This window comes from Galleria mellonella, unplaced genomic scaffold, assembly GCF_026898425.1.
Source record: "Galleria mellonella isolate WM207_F2 unplaced genomic scaffold, CSIRO_AGI_GalMel_v1 utg63, whole genome shotgun sequence".
Lineage (NCBI taxonomy): Eukaryota > Metazoa > Arthropoda > Insecta > Lepidoptera > Pyralidae > Galleria > Galleria mellonella.
In genome coordinates this window covers 15,119,774-15,144,357 of record NW_026442130.1, presented here as the reverse complement: position 1 = coordinate 15,144,357, position 24,584 = coordinate 15,119,774, and the positions used below count along the sequence as shown (strand labels likewise).

The window sequence follows — 24,584 nt, the reverse complement described above, 5'->3', positions numbered from 1 at the left end:
ATATACGGTAATAAATACTGCAAGTGCATAAGATCAAATGTTGCTATCGACCGGTTTTATCAAATTTCCTAGAGTTTTCATAGATACACACACTAGAGTCAGAGGTGAATGTGTGCGTCAGTGTTTTTATATCCATCACTAAACAGTAGGCGACTGTTTAAAATAAGTATCCTTTAAATACTTTTATATTAACAAATTGAAATTGAGAAAAATTAACGAGACGAAGCCGGCCGCATTCTTATCTAATCCTACCTAATTCTAAATAAGTTGAAACAGTTTTAAAAACAATATGATTTATTTAGATAAGGATTTAAACAGAAGTATGAATATCATGGTGTAATTTTGGTCGATATTTCTATCAACTTTTAAAATGTAAAAAGTGGTTATTGTGACATAACGATAACAGTTGGACATATAGTATCGCGAAGTTTTTTGTAGTTATTGATATTTTGTTCAATATTGTAGAACATACTTTTGTTCTATCACCAATAGTTTCCGCAGCGCACGCGACGAAAGATATTTTATAGCATTTTTTTACACTTTGAGTTACATTTCTAAAGTTTTAATAAGGATCCCTAATATTTTTTAGCAATAAATATTACGGACGATTACCACTTTCCATCAGGTGGGCCGTCAGCTTGTTTGCCATTCTAAGTTGTATAAAAAAAGGGTGTATATTTTATTTTGAAATGCCATCTAAAAGTAGTAGTTTTTTCATATGGTTTTCCTACTTCTTGATATCTACGCGTACGAAGTAAAATATGATGTAAAAAAATATGACGAATAAATCCAAATAATAAAATATAAAATATTAATCAATACATAGGTACACAATTTAAAATGTAAAAGCTAGTGTATGCGTACAAATATACGCGTATAGTTAGAACTACATTTTTACTAGTAGAGCGTTAATTGGTAGTCGAATGATAGGAATAATTTTATTATTTTAATAGTACAATAGTCATTGTGTTTCAAGCTACTAGTTTATAGCTTGTCTTTCTAGGTATACGACCCAACACGGCCTTGCCCGCCCTTGGCCGCGCGCCCGCGTACCTTCACGCGCCGCTCTCTCATATGCATGTAGGATGGGCCCTGTGTATCCGTCCATTGTCCATGTGCTTTACAACTGTTGTGTCAACATTAACAATGGGTTTAGTGGACTGTTCTATGTCACATATATTTATGTTAGTACTATATTGAGATTAATAAGTGCATGACGGCTGGTCGAATTCGTTTTGTCCTTTGTTTGTAGTACGCATAGATATATACGATGTAAAAAAAAGGAATAATTTTTTTTCATGTAAACTTAAATTTAAGCATTTTTGAAAAGTTATTTTTTATGACTCTAACGCCTAGTGAGAATAAATTTCAGATAGATAGATAGATTTATTCGCCAGAACATTTTTTTTTACAGATTTTGTAAAAACAATGTTCTGGCAAATAAATCTATCTATATCAGCTAAGTGGAACGAACAGGAAACTCAGTAATTCTTTTTCAAAAAGTTGAATTACATAAATTGAGAATTTATGTGAATACATATTGCGAGTACTAAGCTGTATCAAAACATAATATTTAAGAAATGTGGAAACGTCATAGGCTCACGGGAAACACAATGTGACTTCTTGACGTTGTCAATGTCAATTCTAAATGTCATGTCACTGTCAATGTCAGGATGACGTGCTTATTATAATTGCATTTTTTTTTAACAGTTGTATATTCCATATTTACATTTTATAAAGATCTTTCTTTCCTTTCTCTTCTTTTTAAACGATCAAGACGCAGATACTTGATATTTTAATTGTCACGATAATTTTAAACATTAGTCTCAAATCAATATGTGCATATTTGAGTTTACTTAGTAAGAATTATAACCCGAATGTAGTACCCTTTAAATTTTGCACATCTCATGGGTAGAGTGCATATATTTTTTACATTTCTGTATTGTACTATTTATAAAACCCTGTATTTATTACAAATGAGGAATTTATTTAGATTTGTGATTATTTTGTCTTGAGACACAGTACCCAGTTACTGCAAGTCATATCTCACCGTGCAAACCGGAACACAGCGTGCTGGCTGTTTGACCTCACTTACGCAATATAATAATTACCAGTTCGATACCGAGAAGAGAATTCTCTGAACCGGCTACATATGAGACTGTCCCAACACGTAGGAATGCGGCGCGCACTGTCCAACCATGATCGGCTGAGCGTGTAATTGCGAACATGGTGATTCTCACTGAGTGATTAATGATAAGTAAATTATAGTAATTTTAGTTTTTGTAGTGACGACGCAGTCATGCAGTGTTGTGGCTTTAGTTGGCTTGCCGGCCGTGAAATGGGCCAACTTTGCGGTCTGTTCTCACCACAGAAGTAAATTGGAACGGCAACTAATCACAGAATTGAATCACGTTTTTGTTTCGATCCGCGAGAGATGAAGCTGCTGTACCGATATTGTTCTGTTCATCTGTTCGCCATTAAATATGTATTTCGTTTGATTATCTACGTGACCGTATAATGGTCTGGTATATTACTCATCATGTTTTTTTTAAGTTTGTAGTCAAATAACTATATCAGTGCAATAATTTCATTATGTGTGTTTTATTTTATCTGCGATTGAAAAATTACAGTAATGATTTATTGGGAATCACTCTTTACTTTGGAGTTTTCGAACTTTGCAACTGAGCTACTTCTAAAAGTGTAAGTCTCTTCGATACATGTTAATTAAGTTCCAAAAGTTACGAAGAAGCCACAGTATGCGTCTGTATTTTTTTTTCTTTACATCCTTAAGTCCTTACTTTATTCACGATACAGGACTGAAGCTTTTCGTGGTAGCTTCCAATATGCTGCCACACTTGTATCACGTTTATCCTAGATCCTCCTAAAATAAAGTTTCCGTTATTTTTTTTATACAACTTAGAATGGTAAACAAGCTGACGGCCCACCTGATGGAAAGTGGTAACCGTCGCCTATAGACATGAGCAGTACCATGTACATAACAGAGTATACTGTTTCGCCCAAGGAATGGCAACGCATGGGGGGTATCCCCATGCGTTGCCATTCCTGAGGACTCAGGTGTTATTCATCTGTACCCAGTAAATTTACGCCATATCCCACCCTTCAAACCGATACACAGCCATGCAAACACAACTGCTTCACGGTTGAAACACGAATGAGACAGAGGTACCCAAGCAATCGACTTTTGTACAAAGTTGTTCATGAAATACTATCAGTGGGTCTTTACTTGATGTGCTCGTTACGATTAATCTGTATGCAGGCGTAACAATATTATGCTCTTTAATGCACTTGCTGTCATTTATGTCACTACACAAGAAGTCACTTATGTAATAGAATGGTTTACTAAACTCGTTGCCCAGAGTTGGTTTAGCTCTAAAAGAGATAGCAATTCTTTTTTATTATAGCACGACATGCGACCGTCCGAAAACAGAGACATTATGGTTCATGACTACGATCAATTGAATAAAGAATGATTTACTCTTAACGGTTGATCGTTTGAAGGATCCCAGGTTAAAGGAAACACATCTCGGGAAAGGCCATCCCACATTGTTCCGGTACGGTTTACGTAAGGATTGGTAAATTTATTTGTACGTGATCCTTCTAGCCAATTTAACGCTGTGAAATAAAAAAGCCTGTCAAGTGCGAGTTGGAGTCGCACAACGAGGATTCCGTACAAATTTATCAAGTATAATTTTTTTCTATGATATACCTACACTTTTATGGTTTTCGGATGTTACTTGTGCTACATGACATTGTTTTTTACCAAATTTCATAATTCTAGGTCGTAACATATAGGTTTTGATTCCCTTTGTGAATGTCGAAATAAGCGATATAAATGGAACATTAACGGGCCGTATCTTTTGATTGCATTGATTTAGAAGCTTGATAATTTCACTGTTTTTAGATATTGCAGATTTGATATCATATCAGAGATTGAGTATATAATATTAATTTCAACTTGATAACTCCACGCGTTCCTAAGAAAAAGGGTCTTGACAGACGGACGGACGGATGGACCGTTCCATTTTTTCCTTCTTAGCTACGGAACCCTAAAAAATTACAATATATAGTCTCATGGCTATGAATCATTTACGAACATAAAATAATCATCTAACTCCTACTCATATGTAAAATCAACTAAACTTTATTATTGACACTATAATAGTATTTTTAAATATAACTTTTTTGGTTATATTTGCATAGACCGGCAATATGTATATAACGTTTGTAGTTTAAAACTGACAGGCATTTCAGAGAATGTTAAATAAATACTGGTTAAGGTGTGAATTTTAACAAGTGGATCGCGGCGTCGGATTGTGAACAGCAGCAAAATAGGTATTTACCGTAGAAATCGCATAGAAGAAAGAAAAATGATATTTCTTGGTCTTGGCATAAAGTAGAGTAGATATGCTATAGCATATAGCATAGTTCATAGATAGCATATTTCATGGTACGGTATACTGTATCATGAAAGTGTCAAGACTCTCCGGAACTTTTTTATTTTGTGACCAGTTTTGAAAATGGATGAAACAAAAGAAATGTATTCGCATTTAAACGTAATACTAAGAAATAGACTTACAAGGAATGGTCCTGACTGAATCATACTTGATATTAATCCATCTATGAATGACTGGAATAACAAGTAGGTAAACAGCGATGACACAAACAATAAAAAAAAAAATATATTTGCAAGTAATCTTCTTATTTTATTTAAAACAAATAAATACATCGATAAAAGATGATGCTTCGTAGATACTTGCAAAAAGAATGATAGAAATCGATTTAAAAATAAAATCAATACCTTATCGAGACTCGGCTGACGTGGTATGTCCACAATAATTATGAGACAACCAGAGAACTGTATAATCAAAAAAGTCTTGACCTTGATATCGGTGCAAAGAGGCAAGGAAGGCCCCTCCTGGTTTGACAGTGATCCCAAGAGGACCCAAGCAGACGACTTGATGATCTAGGATAGAAGTGTTTAGTGGAGGATGACGAGGAAAGCTGACCCAAATAAAAATAGAATAGACTAGACGAAGTGTGTGTGTGTGTGTGAGAGAGATTGAGAAATACAAGATATTGGTTAAAATACAGGAAAAAAATTGAAAATTATTAAGAAGTTATAACTGTAATACAGCTTAAAGTCCACAGATAAACAACTTTGTTATCCCCAAAACATGTTACGAAACTGACAGATACATTACAAAAAGTAATAGTACGATGTGAAGTATTTGTACTAATCAGTCATGTGGCTAATTATAGTAGACGTCGCAGCGAACGGTTCACGCGTCGCTTGACGCTATTTGTATTGAAAAAGTAGAAACAAGGCGCTGATACCAGTCGCAGGTAGTGTTGTCTAAAAATCGAATAATTAATCGATAATGGTTTACTCTGAATAGTCTAATTATTGATTGACTTATTGATAATATTTATGTGAAGTGATATATTGTAATCTAATAAGGCCTATTTTCATCAGTGGACAGATAATGGCCGATATTTTTTTTTATACAACTTAGAATGGCAAACAAGCTGACGGCCCACCTGATAGAAAGCGGTTACCGTCGCCTATAGACATGAGCAGTAACCATGGACATAACAAAATATACTGTTTCGCCCATGATACCCCCCATGCGTTGCCATTCCAGAGGACTCAGGTGTTATTCCTCTGTACCCAGTAAATTCACGCCATATCCCACTCTTTAAACCGAAACACATCCATGCAAACACAACTGCTTTACGGTTGAAACACGAATGGGACATAAGTACCCAAGCAATCGATTTTGGTACAAAGTCTCCCTCTGATGACGATATGATGTTGATGATGAATCTGACAATACTATAGACGGTAACGATTATATCGAAAGTTAGTTCCGAATAATATTAATGTTTGTTTATAATCGATTACATGGATTAATGGGTAGTATCATTGTCAATTGTCATTGTCAATTGTCATTAGCAAACATTTAATTGTCAGATATTATGTCGTATAATCGATTAAATTTTTATTTATGTAACTTAGAATGGCAAACAAGGTGACGATTCTCCCGATGGTAAATGGCAACTGTCGCTTATAGGAATGAGCAGTATCATGTACATAATAGAATATTACATAATAGATTATTTATGTTGTTAATCATAATATCGATTAATCGATATCCGGCGATTTAATGCGACGACACTATTCAGAGAGTGATCTTGATTGACGACAATGACGACGGGCAGCAAAACGCTGAGAAGTAAATGCGACATACACCTACGCTTGTATCAATATTGAGGGCATTTACACATAATTTGTTCGAGTTAATTTATAAGAGTAGGCCCATAAGAAACAAGTTTACCTGGTCGAATCGTAAGATATTTTAGTGGGATAACAAGAGAATAGCCGTTTCGTATGATTGAGTACGTAATTTTCAAAAGAAAGGAACAAAAAACAAACGTAGAAAAGGCACATATGACATAAAATGGATATCAAACTTTGAATGCACGCATAATACCCCCGGTATTCTCGGTAACCGCTCGGGTGGCTCGTATGCTTATTTGCTATCTTAGTGGTATAAAAAAAATAACAAGGAAATATATGACGAAATAATAAAATTGTCATCTTGCTTGGGTACCTCTGTCCCATCCGTATTTCGACCGTGAAGCAGTTGTGTTTGCAGGGCTGTGTTTCGGTTTGAAGGGTGGGATATAGCGTGAATTTACAGGGTACAGAGGAATAACACCTGAGTCCTCAGGAATGGCATCGCATGGGGGTATCATGGGTGAAACAGTATACTCTGTTATGGCTATGGTACTGCTCGTGTGTATAGGCGACGGTTACCACTTTCCATCAGGTGGGCCGTCAGCTTGTTTGCCACTCTAAGTTGTATAAAAAAGTCTTATAAATCACGAACATCAGATTAGAAATATTAACGCTACTAAATAGATAGATAGATACTCTTTATTGTTGCCTTCAAAAGATTACAATAGAAAACTTATTATAGATCGACAAGGAGTTCATCCTCATATCCTACAGCTTCCACAAACACTCAGGTTATGGAATGAGCTCCCTGTCGAGGTTTTCCCGTAAGCCTACAGCATGGGGTTCTTCAAAAGGGGGGTAAAGAGGTTTCTTCAGGGTCGGTAACGCGCACGTAATACCTCTGGTATTGTAGGTGTTCATATGTTAGGGTAACCACTTACCATCAGGTGGGCCGTATGCTTGTTTGCCAACTCAGTGGTATAAAAAAGAAGATATAAACAATTACAAGAAATGATCACAATGGGAAAACAGTTTCCTAAAATATCTGGCCAAGAGTCCGTATTTTTCCTATTAATATAGAAAATAGAAATTATACTCATGCAGGTAAATCTTTAAAAATACAAAAATAAAAATATTATATAAAACTTATTCAATTCTGATCCCGTATAGACAATTGTAAAAGGATAGGACCGCATTCTTTTTATTTTTAATGTTGTTTCAAAACGTAACTTGACAAGCATGAATCTATTACAAGTCGTTTTGTTTATATTTAAACTGAGAATGTCCGAATATGGAGATAGGTATTACTTGACAAAAAACTACCCTCCCCGCCGAAGTTTTAATGAGTTGACGGTAAACGCAAGTCAGCGGCGCGAGGTGTGGGGCCGGCGGAGTCGCCGCTCCACTAGCGACGTGTTGACAAAGTACGCTGACTTGCGCTTCTATAGATTTAAAGTTGCTTGGAATTTCTGAAGCGTTCGTCATGAGAACAGATTTAATTTTCCGCCATATTGTTACATTTTACGAGTAGTTGAAATAATAATTGTGCCGTGTGCTCCCGGCATAGAATTGGCCACCCTTTCCTTTCCCGTAGGTGTCGTAAGAGGCGACTAAGGGAGGGCGAGGGATAGGCAGCGTCCCTATTAAAACATCTCCAAAGCCTACTTGCGGTTGCCAATCCACCTGCCAAGCGTGGCAACTACTGTCAAAACCCCCCAAGGGGGAGGCTTATGTTCAGCAGTGGACAGTTGAAGGCTGATATGATGATGATGGTGATGAAATAATAATATAAATTATTATGCTCACGACTATAATCAACTTAACAGGGTAGTCAGAATATTTGTCGATGATTGCTGTTGTGGTGAAAGTAACACACATGCTCATATTTTACCGAGCTTATTAGACTACAACATGGCGGCTGATGGCGAACCTACCATCGTCAAATGAATTAATTTTGTTTCTTATTAACATTGAAGTATATGTATTCGTGCCATAACTTGTGGTCCCGGCTTAGAATGGGCTACCTCTTGTTTTTGGTGTCGTAAGAAGCAATTAAGGAATTTTAATGCTTGAGGGATCGGTAGCAGCGTCCCTCTTTAAATATCACCAAAGCCTAACTGTAGTCAGTGGATGCAGGCGGCTCAGGATCGTTACTTATGACAGTTTATGGGGGAGGGCCTATGTCCAGCAGTGGACAGATAATGGCTGAGATGAGGATTATGATATGTACTCGTACTAATGTCAGTGGTTATCGATGCTTCCCATAACCGAAGAGTTAGTTGGAAATTTAAATTGACACACAGTTTTTTGGTGTCAACTAGTTTATTTTTTTACCACTAGCTGACTACGCTTTCCGAGGAAAAAATTAAAATCATTAACTTTTTAATAATATTTATTTTCAGACAACGTAAGTAAAGTTACTAAGAAAATGAATTCTCATTTGGTTCAGACTAAATTTAAATGAACTAAACCTGCATTTTAATTCAAATGGCACAATGGTATTTGAATTAAAAGTTGTAATTAATTTTGGATAACAACAAAAATCCTTAAAAAACGCAATTACATTTCAAGTGGCGGTCGACCGTGTAGTGGGAAAGGTCATTGACTAAATTCTTATATTGATGGATTTTACGGTATTTAAATCCAATCGCGGAAGAAGACAGATAATAAATAGAGTTTGTTTCTCAAATATAAGTAGGTACACTCTGATATTTAGCGAAATATGTGGATATTTCAGTTATAAATGGGTTAGCGCAGATTTACACGGGTATTATGAAAAGATTAAAACATAAAAATGACATTCGTATGTTAATACTTTCAAAAGTTGTTTTACCATGGAAACAATAGTTACGTTTATAAGTTTTTTTTATGCAACTTAGAATGTCAAACAAGCTGACGGCCCACCTGATGGAAAGTGGTAACCGTCGCCTATAGACATGAGCAGTACCATGGACGTAACAGAGTATACTGTTTCGCCCATGATACCCCCCATGCCCCATGCCCCATGGTCATGTTACCAGAGGGAGACTTTGTACAAAAGTCGATTGCTTGGGTACCTCTGTCCCTTTCGTGTTTCAACCGTGAAGCAGTTGTGTTGGCATGACTGTGTTTCGGTTTGAAGGGTGGGATATGGCGTGAATTTACTGGGTACAGAGGAATAACACCTGAGTCCTCAGGAGTGGCAACGCATGGGGAGTATCATGGGCGAAACAGTATACTCTGTTATGTCCATGGTACTGCTCATGTCTATAGGCAACGGTTACCACTTTCCATCAGGCGGGCCGTCAGCTTGTTTGCCATTCTAAGTTGTATAAAAAAAAAAAAAAAAAAAAAAAAAAAAAAAAAAAAAAAATGCGTTGCCATTCCTGAGGACTCAAGTGTTATTCCTCTGTACCCTGTAAATTCATTGCCATATCCCACTCTTTAAACCGGAACAGAACCATGCAAACACAACTACTTCACGGTAGAAACACGAATGGGACAGAGGTGTTCAAGCAAAGGACTTTTGTACAGTCTCCCTCTGGTAAAATTTACTAGCTTTTACCCGCGACTTCGTCTGTACGACCGGGATATGATTACTGACCAGGATAAGGAAAGCCTACGTCCTTCTTCATCTCATATACTCAATGTATACCAAATTTCATAGTGATTGGTTAACCCGTTAAGGCGCTATAAAGCAATATACAAACTTGCGGGTATTTGCCACCCGCACACGTGCTAAAGTTAAATGAGTTAAGAGGCCGTCTGAAAATCAACGCTGTACGTCTGTGCATCTCGCTGGAGGTGTGCCAGCAAAATTCACTGATTTTTTCTCTTTATTGTAGTTTATTTAATTTGTAATTAGTATTTTTTTATTATTGTTTTAGTTTTTTTTTAAATGGGTGATAATGGAATGGTAACCCCGTCTGCGCTATCGGTATACGCTGGCGGGACACCAGTGAGGGATGATAGGTGATGATGAAAGCAGGTCAGCTAGCCCATCGTGACGAATTACGCTAGAATTAACCACGATGGTTTCCAGGGAGAACCGCGTGGAGGTCGACCTCATAGGGTGTATTGCTCGCAATGGGTCAGTTAGACCCCATTACTAACAATCCCCCACCTGTTGCTAGCAGTGAAGGATGTATCTATCAAACAAAATCACCTTCACGTTTATAAAAGTAGTAAGGACTAATGGTCCGTCCCGGGGGGAAGAGATTGTTAGCAATGGAGTTTAACAGCCCTATTGCTAGCAATATGCCTTATTAAGTCGACCTCCACGTGGTTCCCTCTGGAAACCATCGTGAACAATTCTTGTTGAATGCGTCACGATGGGCTAACTGGCCTACTTCATCCTCACCTATCATCCTAGCGCGGGTGGGGTTACTATTCCATTATCATCCATTAAAAAAAATGGTCCGGCCCGGCTTCTCGCGGGGAGTTAGAATTTTCGAAAATAATAGTCTATATTCGCTGATAATGTAGCTTTCTATAAGTGAGTGATTTTTTAAAATCCATTTAGTAATTTTGAGTTGACAAACATGAGTTGTTGTTGTTGACAACAATCAAATGTTTTTTTAATTTTTTTTTTTTATTAATGTAAGTATAGATAATATATCCTATACTTCTATATTTGATAAATACATATCGTCATAGTCGTAGAATACTGACGGATCTGACAAATATTACATATAAAGATCCGTCAGTATTCTACGACTATGACGATATATAGTAATTCATCTGAGGTCCTATATCTGCTTGCAGCTTGTAGCCAATTACAAATCAAAAGTATTATGTTATCTATTGTCAAAACCAAACTAAATACTCTATTCAGTGTACAGCGCTCTCGCTCGCTGTGTCAACACAATCACTGTCAGCTGTCGACACTTCACGGGACGTCTTGACATTACAAAAACATATTTCTTGTTGCAGGTACATTTCGGATTCATTAGAGTCGACGGTTTCCTCCAAGACGCCAGCCAGCCGAAATGTGAGGTTCATCTTTGGCTAGTTACATCTTAGAACCGCGAGACAACTATATTTGGACGGATTGGCACGCGTGATCAGCACCTCTATTGTTAAAAAGTAAAGGGTCAGCGGAGGTTAGATTCTACGTTTTAGGGTTCAGTGTATAAATCAATAGTACCGTAATTTTTTTTTCGTATAAGAATATCTAATTAAAAAAAAAGCAGGTAACTGGAAACAGCGTTAGGTGTTTAGTTAAATATTTAGCTCTAGTAATTAACTGTATTTTCCGAGAAATAGTGGAAAATAATACTTTCGAAATAAAAATACTGGTTTTTAGGAACCTTAGGAGATTTCATGTTTTTTTTTTTATTTCTGGTTGTAGCACAGGTTTCCTAGTTCAATCATCAGTCTCCACAATGCATACATTGAGTATACTGAAGTAAATATTTTGCTCATATAGCATTTTAGAGAATGAATAAATATTGTTAATTTTGATAAAAATTTGCTGTTATCTGTAAAGCAGAAAAGATCCTATAAGTTTGCAGTGACACTCAAAGATTTCATCAGCTCTGTCGATCCTGAAATACCAATGAAAAATAATAAACTAGGGTTTAACTAAACTATCCAAAAGAGGTTTGTTATCGCTGTGCAATTAATTACTGCGATCATATATTTTTATTGATATTATTATAATAAAATGGACGTTTGCTGACCCAACCTTTTGTGAGTACGTTAACCGCGCGTGACCGCTCCCACTTGCCCGTTTTTTTCTGCTATTTAATCGTTAACGTCAATTTTATTCGATGAGATTACAAATCGAATAGTCGGACACATACAATTGTGAGTCTAACTCGATAGCGTTACGAAATATAATCATCGATTTTCAAAGCATTGCTCGAATCGTTTTAAGTGTATACCTACTGCGTTGGAAAATTTTAATGAGGCACAATAATTGTTATTTTGACTGTCAGTTAGTAATCACGAAGGTATGGATGAGGTATAAAATCACTTGAAAGGTCGTTGTGGTTAGCGGTAAACATAAATGTATGTACCTACGTAGCGGTTATATAGAAAATATGTAGGTATAGTTAAATTCTATTACCTTTTTAAAATGATTACAAATTAGTTGAAATAATTTTAGAGTATTAATAATGTACTTGGGTAAATAAGTAATATTAAATTACCTACCGCGTAGATAGAAAGATAAATAAGATAAACGACTTCAAAATAAAACTAGTTTTTATAGTAATCATATGGTAAAAAGGATTTTTTATAATGCAATCCATTGCAACTAAATCGAAAGTGATTCCACAGGCGATCTGGCGTTTTGGAGGAAAGAAAAACTTCAAATCAGTGACTTCGTAGATACTAAAAAATTTAAAGTGAGATCCGTGTTCAAAAATCATAAACCAAGTGCCGAGAGTAGTGTAAAACCAAAGTGAAGTGACGCCAGTGTGCAAAGCAGAAGTGAAGTGAAGCAATGTTGGTGTGGTGACGGTGATGTGAGGATGAAACGCAGCAAGTCGTACACGTGGCTGTCGGGGCTGCTGAAGATGAAGCCGGAGGAGCAGGACGAGGAGTGGGGCGCCGTGCCCTGGGTCCGGGCGGAGGTGCTACATGACAGGTATTTATACATTCTTTAAAATATTAATATGGTGAGAAAATGGCTTGCGATAATTCGATCAGATGGAATCTGAACTTACATCTTTCTGCCTTGCGGACTGCACGTGTTCTCAGTTACACCAAAGAGGAAAAGCTATCAGTCGGTAAGTACAGGACTCTCTTTAATTTCTGAGTTCCTTCGCAAAATGATGCAAAGGAATTTTTTTTTATACGCCTTTAACTGTCCACTGCTGACCATAAGCCTCCCTATTGGAGGGTTTAGTAGTTGCCACGCTTGGCAGGCGAATTTTCAGCCGCAGTTAGGCTTTATAGATGTTTTAAGAGGGATGCTGCTGCTTATTCCTCGACCTCTCTTTTTTTATAGATGATAATGGAATGATAACCCCTCCTGCGCTATCGGTATACACTGGCATGGCACCAGTGAGGGATGATACGTAAAAATGAAAAGGCAGGTTAGTTAGCCCATCGTGATGAATACACTTGGAATTCAGCACGATGGTTTCCAGGGGGTACCACGGGGAGGTCGACCTGTTAGGGTATATTGTTAACAATAGGAATGATAATCCGCATTGCTAACAATCCCTTCCCCCCTATTAGAATATGTGTACAGGGCGGACTTAATTCCTGATGGCATTCTACCAGTCAGCCGTTACGATAAACAGAGAGAGTAAATGGCGGTGCATAGATTTAACAAAAAAATTGTAAATTGAATAAATATTTTGTATCTATTTTTTTCTAAATATATTCCAAGTACAGACATTGTTTAGTTACAATTTTTCCGTATTAGTAAGGTGTTAAGTAAAGATATTTAAAATAAATCTTGTATCTATTTATTTCTGTTTGTAATCACCGAATTAAAGTCCTTGTAATTCGTCTAACTAAGCCTTTTCCAAAGTGGGCGATAACGTCCCCTTGTGGGCGATGCAGGCATAAAGGGGGGCGGTAAGAGACCCAGAAAAAATGGGCGCGCTGTATAGAGGCTTGGGAGGTGATTTGTTGAAGTAATAGTGGTTATTGAAGTGGTGAAAAAAGGGGGGCGCTAAAAAAGCGCTTGCCCCTTCTCAAAATGGGCAGTAAACAAAATAAGTTTGGGGACCCCTGGTTTAACTTAATTTATGTATTCGACTAGTGCGCTTGCTGCCGCGGTGTTGACTCGCGATGAATTTGCTGCAAACATTTGTACAAGTGATTATATCGTGTGAATTCTTGTATTAGCTTGTGTTAGTAGCCACAGATGTTGGAGGACGTAGCATTGGCAAATAGCAATCGTATTTACATTATACATCATTGGTTTCTAGTATTAGTATGTTTGTGTTAAACAATTTTTTTTTATACAACTTAGAATGGCAAATAAGCTGACGGCCCACCTGATGGAAAGTGGTCAGAGTACACTGTTTTGCCCATGAAACCCCCATGCGTTGCCATTCCTGAGGACTCAGGTGTTATTCCTCTGAACCCAGTAAATTCACGCCATATCCCACCCTTCAAACCGAAACACAGCCATGCAAACACAACTGCTTCACGGTAGAAACGCGAATGGGATAGAGGTATCCAAGCAATCGACTTCTGTACAAAGTCTCCCTCTGGATAGATAGATATATAATTTATTTGCATTACTTACAGCACACAAATAACAACAGACATACACACTAAAAAGAGACAAAAGAATGCATATACAAAAAAAAAAGCTAAATATATAAAAAAGTAACGATTTTTTTCTTTTATGCGTATTAAAAATGCGAATGTTTGTAATTTTTTAATGCAAAATTATTAAATGGATTTGATAGAAATATGTTGTTGTTTTTTTTTATGGGTGAAAATGGCATGGTAACCCCGCCTGCGCTAACGGGATATGCTGGCGGAGCACCAGTGAAGGGTGATAGACGAGAATGAAAACAGGCCAGTTAGCCCATCATGATGAATACATCAGAAATCAACCATGATAGTTTCCAGGGGGAACCACGAGGAGGTCGACCTGGTTGGGTATATTGCTAGCAATGGGATTCTCAGTCTCCATTACTAACAATCCCTTTCCCCCTGTTGTTGTTTGTCGGTACGAGTACACAGGAAGGTTATATACTAACTTCTCACGTAGGATACTTCATATGCTGGTTAACACGGGCAGAACCTGGTGTTACAACTTGTTGTTAAAATAATTAAGGTACAACATTATGTTGTACCTTAATTAAATATATATATATATATATATATATATATACGTCCGTGAAACGTCCATTTTTATAATATTTGACAGCCACTAATAGTTGATGTGAATTTCCAACGCTCCATATCTGACATCACAGTAAAAATATTTTATGTCGCTCGGTTCACATAAAAGAATCAATTAATATGCGCCATATTCCGTGTGGATTTGTCACGGTCCAGTGATGACGGAGCGTTCCACTAGCTTTATGCTCATAAATTGTATCCGTAATACACGCCACTCGAGTACCTATTGAAATCATGAAGTGCCGCTCTCTTTTTTTGGCACAGATTGTCATTTCTTTTAGTAGCTTGGTAGTGTAGGATTGATTGTAGGGTTCATGTTGTAAATAAATTTAATCAATAATTAAAAAGAACAATTTTACAATAAACGAATAAATTTTTAAATTGTCCAAGTTAACAAAACACTCTCTCTAGTCGCTGGTCCGTGCGCGGTATGCGCGCGCAGCTAACAATCACAAAGCGCCTGCGCGACCTGCGCGCGCATTTTGCGAGTGAGTCCCGTGACCAAGCGCCATGTTATAAATATATATATATATATATATATATATATATATATATATATATATATATATATATATATATATAAAAAAGAGCAAAGTGGAGTCACTCAGATATATGCTATGTTCTTTCGAACATGGTGCTGATTTTCTAGATATATGTATATATCTATGAATATATATATCTTTATATAATTTATTATATTACATAACAGCAGAGGTTTTTTTTAAATGGATGATAATGGAATGGTAACCCCACCTGCGCTAACGGTATACGCTGGCGGGGCACCAATGAGGGGTGATAGGTGAGAATTAAAAGGTAGGTTAATTAGCCCAACGGGACGCATTCCACTAGAATTAACCATAATGGTTTCCAGAGGGAACCGCGTGGAGGTCGACTTGATGGGGTGTATTGCTAGCAATGGGGCTGTCAAACTTCCATTGCTAACAATCCCTTTCCCCCACACCAGAGGCATTGCAGGCGTGCTGCTGGCCTTTAAAAAAGACATATGCTTTTTTCTTTTTTTAATTTTATTAGTAGAACAATTTAATTTTATGAGTTTAAAAGCCAGTAATGCATTTTTAAGCCCTAATGTCGTTAATGTCCATGAGCTGCGGTGATCACTCATCACCAGGTGGACCGCATGTTCGTTTTTCGTCCTTTCACATAAAAAAAGAACATGTAAACACTTATAATTTGGATTTCACTCTATAAAATCCTCGTATACATAACGTAGTGTATAGTCGACCTCTAGGCCGGTCATAAACGTGTTTGTTATTAATTATAGCCGATTACCGTTTAAGCCATAACATCTTCTTGTAATTTACGACTGACACCGCGAGCATGTATCTATTATTGCGTGTGAATGTTCACGAGTGGCGATCATAAAAAATATATTTATATCACAAAACGAAAATATTCACAGTACAGTGCCTGCCATTTAGTAATATATAAATCATTACAAACACTTGGCGCCCACACGTAGCGTATAATTTTCTAGCTATGAACTAGCAATCAAGTTCCCGGGCCTTTCTTAAGTTAATGGCGTAATGTTTGGTTTAATGTGCTCATTATCCGATGTGTTAGGATGAATGGTAAGGTACAGGGGCCCATGTAACGCGCCAGTGACGTCGTTGATTCTGTATGAAATTTTCAAATTACTTTTAGGCGAATTCAAATTTTCTTAAATTACATCCATAGTGTAGTGGTGGACATGTCGGTTTACGTAAACAGGAATCGAACTTGGGACCTCATCCCGAGTTCAATTCTCTGTCGGGCCTCTTAAGGAAATGATTTTTCTGTATGTTTTTGTGTTAAACTGTAATTTATATTTGCATACGAAGAGTTTATTTAAAACTTTTTATCTATTTCTTTATTTCTTATATTAATTTGACACCTGGACATGCTGAGTTAATATAGGAAGCTTAATATTTGTGTTATTTTTCGATTGATATTATCTATTTGATAATTCGATGTTTTATTGGAGGGAAATGTCCAGTTTAGTTATAATAAACTGGCAGAACATCAAAAGATGGTAATCATTGCAGTTTCATCATGTATTCGATACTTCGCAACGCAACAAAACCATGATTATCTAAATGTACTTTTTTTATAACATTAAGGTGGCAAATATGCATCAGCTTAGAGCCAGGGGAGTACAGATATCTTAAATCGTTGGATATTGTTAAGGTACACATAGGTTCTATGAAATGATGGTATAAGGCAGGGGGAAGAACAAAAGATCCCGATGGGTCGACGTGCAACGGCTTAGCTGACCCCATATGCGAATATAAGATAAGTATCAGCTTATCTGATGGTAAACGGCCATTGTAACCTACGACCGCCTGTAATACTAGGGTGTCACGGGGGGAAAGGGATTGTTAGTAATAGAGGCTGAGAATCCCATTGCTAGCAGTATACCCAACCAGGTCGACCTCCTCGCGGTTTCCCCTGGAAACTATCATGGTTAATTTCTGATGAATTCATCATGATGGACTAACTGGCCTGTTTTTATTCTCATCTATTACCCTTCACTGGTGCTCGGCCAGCGTATCCCGTTAGCGCAGGCGGAGTTACCATTCCATTTTCACCCATCAAAAAAAAAACTAGGGTGTTACGTGCGCCTTGCTGACTATGAAGAAACCTTGATATACCCGTTTTGAAAAACCCATACTGTAGTATTCACCATAATGATCTTTGTATTAGCCATCAACTATACACTGCTGAACATAGGTCTTCCCCTTGAGGGGTTTTGCCAATAGTTGCCACGTTTAGCAGGCGATTTGGCAACTGCAATTAGTCTTTGACGATGTTTCAAGAGGGAGACTCTGTACAAAAGTCGATTGCTTGGGTACCTCTATCCCATTCATGTTTCTACCGTGAAGCAGTTGTGTTTGCATGGCTGTGTTTCGGTTTGAAGGGTGGGATATGGCGTGAATTTACTGGGTACAGAGGGATAACATCTGAGTCCTCAGGAACGGCAACGCATGGGGGGTATCATGGGCGAAACAGTATACTCTGTTATGTCCATGGTATTGCTCATGTCTATAGGCGACGGTTACCACTTTCCATCAGGTGGGCCGTTAGCTTGTTTGCCATTCTAAGTTGTATAAAATAAAAGCTGCTCCCCATTCCTTGACCACTAAGTTTCCCCAGCTTCTTACGAGACCTAGAGAAAGGAATGGCTTATCTATTCCATGCCTGGACTACACAGAATAGAACACTGTAGTCTTGCTTAGATATATACCAGTGGTATATCTAAGACGTGATGAGTATTTATATTGCATAAATATAAATATATTAAACGTTCAATATTTTAAAATGTAAATCAATGCAACAAATGTATGAGAAGAGTGTTTGATTAAGATATAAACTATCGATACAATTATAATATCAAATGTCTAACTGGCAGCCAGTGGTTTCGTTTACTTCGCTTCTCATCTTACATCTGGATTTTATCTGCTCTAATCTATTATTTCTATGGTTATTTATTCTGTAGTCTGTGGTATTATGAAGAGATAAATAAGTCTTTATTATAAGAATAAAGAATATTTTGTTTTTATATCAATGCTGACTCGCTTGAGCAGTTGCGAACGAAGTTATGGGTTTTTTTTTGATGGGTGAAAATGGTATGGTAACCCCGCCTGCGCTAACGGGATACGCTGGCGGAACACCAGTGAAGGGTGATAGATGAGAATGAAAACAGGCCAGTTAGTCCATCATGATGAATTCATCAGGAATTAACCATGATAGTTTCCAGGGGGAACCGCGAGGATGTCGACCTGGTTGGGTATATTGCTAGCAATGGGATTCTCAGTCTCTATTACTAACAATCCCTTTCCCCCCCGAAGTTATGGGCTGCACAATAGATTCTTTGTATATCTACTTGTACTAAAGAGGGGGAAAAGATTTTCATTTTTAGTTTAATAGAAAAATGGTGTCGAAAAGTCAGCTTCGTACTTGGAAAATTAACAATGTGTATTTTTTATGACGCTTAGTGATGATATTATATGATTAGCTGGATTAATAAAAAGATAAATTATTACTTTATAATATATTAGCTTTAATAGGCAAATTTGACATTTGACACCTTACGTTATATATTGCAATATTCGTAGGTGTCTCTAATTGTTCTGAATGTAATTGATAAGGTAGCTTTCTATAGTTGAAAAAACTTTTTATAATAATAATAATAATAATAAATTTATTTGCATTAAATAGGGTAGGTATCGGTGGTCTTATATTACATAGAGTTTCGTGCCTATTTAGCCATTACAGAATAGCATGCAAGTGTCACATTTTGATAGGAACTGATTAATTTAATTTATGCATCGACAACTATATTAGATATTTATCTATTCTTTCTTGAAAAATTCGTCAACAGAGTAAAAGCTTTTGCTAAGTAACCATTTACGTAACACAATTTTAAACTTATTTAATGGAAGTTCCTTTATATCCGTAGGTATATTGTTAAAGATTTTCAAACACATCATATAGGAATTTCTTAATAAACGGCTAGTTTTAGGAATTGTATTGGTCACTAGTTTTTTAGGGTATCTTGCGCTTATTGATAAAAATAAAAAACTTCTTCTAAATATAGATATTTAGATATTTATTTATTTATTACACATGTGCAACATTAAAGATCTTACAAGTGGATAAAGTCATACATGGACCCTGGCAGGTAATACACATTTCATGATAATATACTTGTTGAAGTATAGTTTATTGTGAACTTTATATAGCAACCCTAACTTTGTTTATGGTATTATAAAATAAAAAAAAAAAAAACTTCTTGTGTGTCAATGACAGAACTGAAAAAGGTTGTTTTTTATTTCTCTTCTCCATCGTTAATAATCCATTTAGTTGACTTGTAATAACATATTTATTTGACGTGTAATAACAATAATAATCATAACAGGTTATGGCCCAGCCTGATTTTCCATTTATATGGTATTGTAATTATTCGTACAAAACTAGAACAATTTCCACAAGTCACAGCCGCCATTTTTTTTTCCGGTTGAAAGTTTTTTGTTCAGAACTTCTTGAGGTACTTGTCAATAATGTCTGTGCGATTAGATAAAATCACAGTGGACAAGTTGGAGGGTGAAGGTAATTGGATTTCATGGAAATTCGATATCAACTTACAAATAACCCTACATGGAGTTGAGGACCATGTGACCGGTGTAGCGCAACAACCAAAAGATGGAGAAGAACCAAAGTCTTTCAAACTATACCATGAAAAGGAATCAATTGCAAGGTATTTAATAGGTTCAACAGTAGGCAGAGAGCCGAAACAGCACATTTTAACCTGCAAAAGTGCGAAAGAAATGTGGGATACTCTTCATGCTGTGTATGAACAGAAAAATGAAAGAAGACTGGATCTTTTGTACTGCGAGCTATTTACGTATAAAAAGTTACCAGAGGACAGTATAGCTACGCATGTCTCTAAGTTACAAAGACTGTATACTCAATTAAACTTAGAATTGAAAAATGAAGGCAGTACTTTGCCTCAGTCCTTACTTTTAAACAGAATACTGAATACATTGCCTGTTAACTATCTTGAGTTCAAAAATGCATGGGAATCTGTCCCTGCATCGGATAGAAATGTAACCACATTAATGGAACGTCTTCGCTTACATGAGCAAAGATTGAATGAAAGCAAACCTGAAAGTGAAGTCGCTCTAGTTGCAAAGACTGAAAAGCGTATATATAATAAAGGTCCAGTTTGTAATTATTGTAAAAGAAAAGGACATATCAAAAAACATTGTTTTAAATTTAAAAATAAACAAAAATCTGATTCTACAAATGGACATGCTTTTGTTGCACATAGTACCGTGATAACTAAAGAGGACTGGATAATAGATTCTGGTGCGTCACACCATATTACTTCACATAGAGAGTATTTTGCTTCATATGAACAATTTGATAACCCAATTCCAGTTTATTTCGGAGATGGTAGTCAAATGATGGCTGTAGGATTTGGCATCATAGACATAAAAATGTTGGTTAATGGAAAATGGGAGAAAGGTCATTTAAAAGATGCTTGGTTTGTTCCTACCTGTAAACAGAATTTATTCTCTTCAGGGTCAGCTTTAAAAAATAATTTAATTGAAATAGGTGATAAAAATAAAAGAATATTTAAAAATGGCAATAACATAAAAGCAGTTGCAATAAGAAATAAGGGAAATATGTACAGATTGGAGATGAGGGTGATATTACCTGAAAATTATTGTATGCTTAGTAGTCATACGGCAGACTTAAATATCTGGCATGAACGCCTATGTCACCAGAATATTAGACATGTTGAAAAATTCTTAAAACTGAATAATATTCCATTCCAGCCAGCAGAAAAAATTGTTTGCGATGGGTGCATGTTTGGTAAAATGTCTCGCTTGCCTTTTCATACAAGAAATATCAGAGCACAGGTACCAGGACAAATTATTCATGCTGATGTCTGTGGCCCCATTGCTGAAGTATCTGTTGGAGGTAGTAGATATTGTATTGCATTCAAAGACGATTACTCCAAATACAGAAAAGTATATTTTATAAAAGAAAAGACAGCAGTTTCAGAAGTAACAAAGAACTTTATTTTGGAAGCTAAGACAATAGGTCATACAATAAAAGAATTAATAACTGATGGAGGTAAAGAATTTATAAACAAGGAAATGCAAGCCATATTGTCATCATTTGGAATTAATCATCGCATGACCATTCCATATAGCCCACAGCAGAATGGAGCTGCGGAGCGTGAAAACAGAATATTAATGGAAGCAGCTCGGAGTATGCTACATGCAAATAATTTTGATAAGCAGCTATGGGCAGAAGCTGTTAACACTGCTGCATATGTTCTGAATAGGACTGGTCCAACAGGTGTTGATGACTCATCTACACCATACAGTTTATGGTTTGGCAAAAAAGCTGATATAAGTCATCTGAAGATATTTGGCACAAAATGTTTTATTCATGTACCTGACCAAAAGCGCAGAAAGCTAGATAAAAAGGCAATAAAGGGAAACTTAGTTGGATATTGTGGAGACAAAGATGGGCATAGAATATGGACAGAGGACAGAAAGATAGTTTTATCTAGAGATGTTAAATTCCTACCAGAACAAGTATGTGTTGATATTTTTAAACAGGATTTAACAGAGCAGCAGTCTAAACATCAGAAGGAATCTTCGAAAAATCATGATTTTGTGATATCCTTAATTCCTGATGCTGATGAAGTCAACAGCAGCAAAGTTCAGAAAGTGACAAGAGGACATGCATCATCCTCTATGGCCCCAAGGGCTGTCACCGCTGATCCAGCTCAAGCATGTGACCAGGTTCCAAGTTCAGGTAAAGATTTTATACATAATTCATGTGATAGTGATCCTGTGTTCTTAGACTGTGATAATTTATCAGAAAGTGAAAGTGAGTCAGTGATAAATGTGGATCCATTGTGTAGTGGTAACAGTAATGGAAATGTTGAAAGTGAAAATTCTCAACGATATCCATTGCGTAATAGAAAGATAAAGGAGTTTCCAGACTATCATGTGTATATGTGCATGGAATCTGATGATGAATGTTTACATTTTGATGATTTTGATAATTTACCAGCTTGTTGGAAAGATGCTATTAATGCTGAACTTTCATCATTGGATATTAATAATACTTGGTCTATTGTAGATTTACCAAAGGGTGTAACCCCTATAGATAGCAAATGGGTATTTAAAATAAAGAAAGACAGTGACAACAATATTGTCAAATATAAGGCTAGGTTAGTTGCACGTGGGTATAATCAAAGATTTGGTATTGATTATCATGATACATATTCACCAGTTGTTCGTTCTAGTGCACTTAGAATTCTTTTTTCTTTGGCAATTCAGTTTGATTGGTTTATAGACCATTGGGATGTTGTTACTGCTTTTCTTCATGGAACATTAAATGAAGATGTTTTTATGTATATGCCAAAGGGCTTGTTAATTGATAAAGGTAAAAATGATAATGTGCCTAAGGTATGCAAACTAAACAAAGCTATGTATGGACTGAAGCAGGCAGCCTCAAGTTGGAATAAAGAGTTGCATAATGCTTTGATTAATATTGGTTTTAAGCAGTCTGTTCATGAACCATGTATTTATATTCTCAAACAAGATAACCTTTATTTAATTTTAGCAATTTATGTGGATGACATTTTTGCATTTGGTAATAATCAAAAGAAAAAGCATGATATATTTTCTCTACTAGATAGTAAATTTAAATTAAAGAATTTAGGTCCCATAGAACATGCCCTAAGTTTGAGAATAAGAAGAGTAGGTTCAGAATTAATTGTTGATCAGAAAAGGTATATAGAAAATATATTAAGTGTGTATGGAATGCAAGATTGCAAACCTGTAAATTCACCAATTCTACCAGGTTTGAGGATGAGTAAAAGTGACACCGTTGATCCAAAAATTCCATATCAAAATTTAATTGGAAGCTTGATGTATATTGCTCTAAATACCAGACCAGACATATTACATGCAGTTTGTGTATTATCTCAATATAATAATTGTTATACAAAAGAACATTTTGTACAGGTAAAAAGGATTGTAAGGTATCTGAAAGGTACAATTAATTATTGTTTAATATATAAGAAGTCAAAGAACTTCAGTTTATATGGATATGTTGATGCCGATTGGGCAAATTCAGAAGACAGGAGATCATATTCCGGATTAGTGTTTAAACTTGGTGATAATCTTATTGCCTTTGAAAGTAAAAAGCAAACTTGTGTTTCATTATCATCAACTGAAGCGGAATATGTTGCCCTGGCTCAGGGTGCCAAGGAGGCTATTTTCTTAAAGAATATTATTAAAGAACTATATGTAGAGATGATAGATAAACCTATTATTTTGTATAATGACAACCAGTCATGTCATAAGATAGCTGCTAACAAGGTAAATAGTAATAGGACTAAGCACATAGACATTAAATTTCATTTTATTAGAGAAGCAGTTGAGAGTAACAAAATAGAGATTAAGTATTTGTCTACTCAGTGTATGGTGGCTGATATGTTCACCAAGCCTCTGAGTTCTGTAAAAATAAGTAATTTTATGAAAGATATTTCACTGTATCAGAAATTATAAGTTTATTTTTTGTATTGTGCTGTTTGTGCTTATGGTATTTTTTTTTATGTTTGAAACAAAGTTTGGTTTGAGGGGTAGTGTTGAAGTATAGTTTATTGTGAACTTTATATAGCAACCCTAACTTTGTTTATGGTATTATAAAATAAAAAAAAAAAACTTCTTGTGTGTCAATGACAGAACTGAAAAAGGTTGTTTTTTATTTCTCTTCTCCATCGTTAATAATCCATTTAGTTGACTTGTAATAACATATTTATTTGACGTGTAATAACAATAATAATCATAACAATACTGCTATGTGTTGTATTACAAATTACATACATTACATGATATTACAGAAGGCTAAATATGCTATGGCTATTGATAAGTAAGTATTACCCCTCCACGTTACAGTCATAATGATACGGGAATCGTTAACCTGAGCTCTATTC

General features: G+C 36.1%; 1 protein-coding gene across 1 annotated transcript in view; it reads right to left on the bottom strand.

Annotated features, from left to right (window-relative positions):
- Nucleotides 1–24,584, bottom strand: part of LOC113511835 (solute carrier family 22 member 1-like) — a 135,332-nt gene that overhangs the window by 9,981 nt on the left and 100,767 nt on the right. The window lies entirely within an intron of this gene.